Source organism: Apium graveolens, chromosome 6 (genome assembly GCF_009905375.1).
Source record: "Apium graveolens cultivar Ventura chromosome 6, ASM990537v1, whole genome shotgun sequence".
Taxonomy (NCBI): domain Eukaryota; kingdom Viridiplantae; phylum Streptophyta; class Magnoliopsida; order Apiales; family Apiaceae; genus Apium; species Apium graveolens.
Genome location: NC_133652.1, coordinates 208,728,832 through 208,734,231, shown reverse-complemented (window position 1 = coordinate 208,734,231; position 5,400 = coordinate 208,728,832). Strand labels below are relative to the sequence as shown.

The 5,400-nt window shown below is 33.9% G+C and overlaps 1 non-coding gene across 1 annotated transcript; it reads left to right on the top strand.

Moving 5' to 3' along the window:
* The first annotated feature begins 4,811 nt into the window (after window positions 1-4,811).
* LOC141669669 (small nucleolar RNA R71) lies at window positions 4,812-4,918 on the top strand. The gene has a single exon (XR_012553937.1). It is a non-coding gene; the product is annotated as a small nucleolar RNA R71 (small nucleolar RNA).
* Window positions 4,919-5,400: the final 482 nt, after the last annotated feature.

Below are 5,400 nucleotides of genomic sequence, written 5' to 3'. Positions count from 1 at the left end.
GGGGGTAAATATGTTGCTCTTGCCCCACTTTTAAGCTAAGGTAATATTTTCTTAAAGATAGGTTTTTTCATGTTGCCTTAGGGGTCTAAGGTAACATCTTTGGTGCCTAAGGAAACATCGTGTTTTAACTTGTTTATATGTTTCCTTAGCTTGCTAATGCAACAGAAAGAGAGATCAGTTGTAATTTGTTTTATATGTTACCTTAGATTTTTAAAATGTTTTTAAAAAGTGGGCCCTGCGGTGGGACCCACTAGATGACATGGCAAGTGTGGGGCCTACAGTGGTGAGTTGTCTTGATGACGTGGCAAGTGGGCCCATAGAACCTAATTTAAGACTTTGAAAAGCTGTTGTATCATTATAACTAGCCTAATAAAACGTTTTAAACATAGTATGGTAACAGTTTAGGAGGCTATTGTAACACTTTAGCACAAAAAAATTGAAATGCTTATTATGTAAACTCAAGAATCCCAATTATACAATTTCATAATTGCAAAATAATGCATCCAACCCAAACATTAAACAACCAAATTAAACGTCCAAACTAACTATAAACTAGTTCACATTTTTTACTTAACAACAGCCCATGATTATAAATTTTAAAAAGTACTACTACAAGCTAATGCTTAAATTTGCTTCACTTTCTCCTAGACTCCACCATCCGGGCGTTTCCCTTTTTATACACGTGAAGCTTTCTCTTGTAAGTCTTTTTTGTTCCCTGAAACATTAACTAAGTTATTTTCAAGAAAGAAATCGAACCAACAAATTTTGAATACCATATCAAAAGGTCTGTAGAAAATACTTATTAAAAAATTATTATATGATCATTGTTATTTGAATATCTCTACTGCTATAAGACAACGTCCCAAATTGAGAATTATATGCAAGAACATAACTGATTTGCAGGTTTTTGAAATGACACTACAGTAATATACCATGTTGGAAGCTGCAAAGACATTATCATCCACTTCTCTTCCTTTTGGAAGCTGCAAAGACAATAATACACCATTTGAGCAAACACCATGATAAATAAAATTAATTCCACAAGCTACTTTCTGGTTATCAAAAATCACTAAGCAAAATGATGTCATAAACAATGAACCTACCCTGTTGTTAGAACATGAACACTCATATTGATTCTCGATGGGAGTTTTGTTCTAGCTTGAGATGACTGCTTGAAAGATTCATTTATCTCCTTTGACAATGTAAAAGCATATTGAATATCAAAAATGTAAAAGCACCAAATTAGTACCGCTCACTAAAGCAGCTGATCATTGCAACACCGAGCTATAATTTTCACGTAATCACAAGCCTTATATTATTTAGTAAGCAAAAAAGAATGACCACATGAGAGGAGAAAGATAATTCAGTATGCTTCCAGAATAACACTTCTGAATATAGAGTTCCTAGAGAAATAACCAAGGCAGAAGAATAACACCTGGTCATCACAGGGTTCCTACAGTCTGTCAGTAATACTAAACATGAATCATTGCTGTCAAATCAAATACTACTGAAACAGCAGGAATGTTTTAGTTAATAATGTTGCAATGGAACACATTTAGCGAGACCTTTTCTGGCGCAAGTAAAAAGAAAACAGGCTAATCTTAATTTTCATATAATGCTCCACGGAGAACATTTGTTCAACCAGGGGCTGATCTATTCTATGCCCCGGAGGTGGTTTCCACCCCCACCACAAAAACTCAAAAAAAACACTTCTTAATATACTGGAACATGAACTCAAGTGTAATAATTCTAAGCTATTAAATTTACTACCAAAAAAAGACACAAGTGTAACAAAAGAAATTATGTGAGTAATGCTACATTTTGTATACAACCTAAATAGTGTTAAGTAATGTGGCACCAGAACTTGACTATAGCTTTAGTTTAGGTGAAAAGGTAGTTCAAACAGAGGCTCGGACATATCTTACATAAGATATAGACTAGGGTGTATGATCAGGGAGCATGCAATGTATAGGAACAACGTATAGGAAATATATTGAGATCCTCGTATGTGAGAAGAGTATATTGTTAGTTGTTTAGCTATACTTGGATTCAAAAACTAGCAAAGTTTATGAATAGAATTCATGAAACATGTATGTAATGAAGAAACAAATTATAAAGTCACACATATATTCGTATATTCATATATTTATAAAAAAAATCATGAAACCTACCAAAAAGTCCTTTAAATAATTCTAGCAGTGACACGTGCAAGTAATTTGTATATAAATTACATAATAAGCTTCCAAATTCATTATCGGTCATATATATATCATAGATAACTGATTGAAAAACTTATGTACTTTCCCAATAAAGATTGCAACTCTTATTGAATGACGTACCACTGATTTCAAATGTAGTTGCCAGTTCCCGACATCCTCTCGTGAACATGAGGCCATAATAGAAATTTCATGAACATTCACAACTCATCTACCCAGACTCTGTGCTTTATTCCCCTCATCATCCAAATAATAGAAGAGGTGTCCAGTTCTCTGATTTTCATCATTAAGTCTAAATTCAATATACAAAACAAGATTAGTAAATAATATGCGAATCAAGGTTATGCATACCAGGGCGTCCATATGACACAGTGCACACACAACATTTGTAAGTAAGGATTTAGCTACATATAATAAATCCATATTAGAAGATTTTTATGTAAGTTATAAGGCTCAATTTCCTTGTTTATGCTCTGAATTTCTAGCTTAAGCCATCAAATATTCTAAAAAGGTAAAATAGCATCAATCATTTTAGATATCGTTTGCTATCATTTTAAATTTTTGATATACAAATTATTGATCTCTAAGTTATCATGTGTAACTAAAATATAAATAGCGCATGCTTAATCTTTTTTTATACAATTATGTATGTTACTTATAACCTTATTGGAACTATTAAGACATAGAGGACACAGGTGTTTCGATCACATACACTTAAATTAAAAAACAAAAAATATCCTTAAATTAAAAAGAAACAAGCAATCCTTAAATCAAAATATTAAGCAAACTTTACATCATCAGATAAAGGATTACCAATTAATCTCTCATAAGCAGTGTTCTAAAATCAAAATATATACGTTGATGTATCCAACATTTAAAAAAGGCCCAAAAATACCAAAAATCATAATCAAAATACCTAAAATTGAAACTCCAAAGCTCCAATTCTACCAAAGAAGACCTGAAATCAAAGGCATAAAATTAGTTGAAGGCCCTAATTTAAACTAAAAATTTGAAACCCCAATTCTAAGAAGCCCTAATTTGAAGTTTTCAATTAGGCACGACCGTAGCTTTGAATCAATTAATTTGAAGACTCAATGATCTAATTATATTGTCGGTGTGAATAACAAAGAGCGAGAGAGTGAGAAATGGGACTGAGAAATTGGGGTTGGGAGAGAGACAACGGAGTTTGAAAGACACAGAGATGGGTCAATAGATGTACTACAATAAGAATGATAGTAAGATTGTGGTCAGATAATGGCAGCTAGAGAGAGTGGTAGAGAGAGATTAGCGACATAGTAAACAGAGAGAGCGTGCTGAGAGAGATGGGTAACAGAGAGAGTGTGTGTTGAGAGAGAATGAGAGGTGGACTGAGAAAGATGTGTAACGAGGGAGATGTCAAATTTTTCAATTTGTCCAGAAAAGTTGGGCGGCTTTTACCCAAAATTTCCCTCTCTCTCCGAATTACCAGGTCCACAATTTGGATATATGTTCTGTCCCAAACTGAAACAGTTATATAATAATTAATATTCAAATAATTATACAATTTTTACATATTTTAATATTTTATATAAATTCGTATGTTACATTTTTATATTTTTTTAGTTTTGTTATAAAATATTTGTGTACTATATATCTCATTTATTAAATTTGTATTAGTATATCAGCTAAGATTCTTGAAAAATGAATTAAAATTAATATTTAATATTAAAAAATATTATAATTATGTTTTAATACTCTAAAGTAACATTTTGACAAAAATGTTCCAAGCTACAACACTTTGTACCTAATGCAACATCAGGTTTTGGCTAAGGTAACCTAAAAACCACAATGTTAGATTATCTCATGAGTACCATATCTAGGGAAACATATTAGGTAACATTATTTAAAGAGGGCGTTGTGATAGGCCTTATATGGTGTAGTGTCTGCCCAATTTGATACTCCAGAGTCTTGATATAAACCGCTTGGCTCTTGCACATGAGCCTCAACTCCTCCAATTCAGATTTTTCATTAGATTGACTTATACTTCCATGCGATAGTTGTTGAAGTTGGAGTTATTGTCTTGGTGCATACTACGGTTGTTGAAAACCATGAGGGTTGAATTGCTTTGCTGCATACTGTTGATAAGGCTTTTGCACCGTATTCTGATTGTTGCTCCAGCTAAAGTTAGGATGATTCCAGTTGTTAGGATGATAAGTGTCTGGAACTGGTTGTTGCGATCTCTGAAAGTTGCTCACAAACTAAGATGATTCACTAGATATAGCGCATTGCTCCGTCGCATGCGAACCTGCACACAGCGAACGAACTCTGGTTATCTGATTAACACCATAGTTAGCCAGATAATCGATCTTCATAGACAACGCCTTTAGTTGAGCAGTGATAGTCGTAGTTGTATCCACTTCAAGAACTCCTGCTACCTTGCCCTTTCAAAATCTCTAGGTTGGATACTGATATTCATTAACAGCCATCAGTTCAATTAGATCATAAGTTTCCTCATAGCTCTTTGCCCATAATGCTTCACCTGATGTTGCATCAAGCATGGGACTGGACTGTGCTCCCAAACCATTATAAAAACAATTGATGATCATCTAATCAGGCATTCCATAATGAGGACCTTTCCTAAGCATCTCCTTGTAGAGCTCCCAAGCTTCACATAGAGATTCTCCCGATTGCTACGCAAATTGAGTAAGAGCATTTATGATTGCAGTTGTCTTCAACATAGGGAAGAATTTAGTAAGAAACTTCTGAGCAAGTTCCCCCTAAGTGGTGATATAACCTACTGGTAGAGAGTGTAACTAGCACTTAGCTTTATCCCTTAAAAAGAATGGGAAAAGCCTCATCTTTATAGCATCTTTAGAAATATTGTTGAACTTGAAAGTTTCGCAGATCTCGATGAAATCTCTAATGTGCATGTTGGGATCTTCTGTTGGAGAACCCCCAAACTAGACTGAATTCTGCACCATCTGAATCGTGCTAGACTTGATTTCAAAGGTGTTAGCTGCAATGGCTGGTCTGATAATGCTAGACTGAATGTTATTGATCTTTGGTTGAGAATAATCCATCAAAGCTTTCGTATATGCTTCTGGTTCTCCCATTGAAATAAAAATTAGAGTTCCTGAAACACACGACTAAAGTAAAACTTGTGAGAAAATAATCTGAGTCAATGAATGTTAACGACCACTGATGA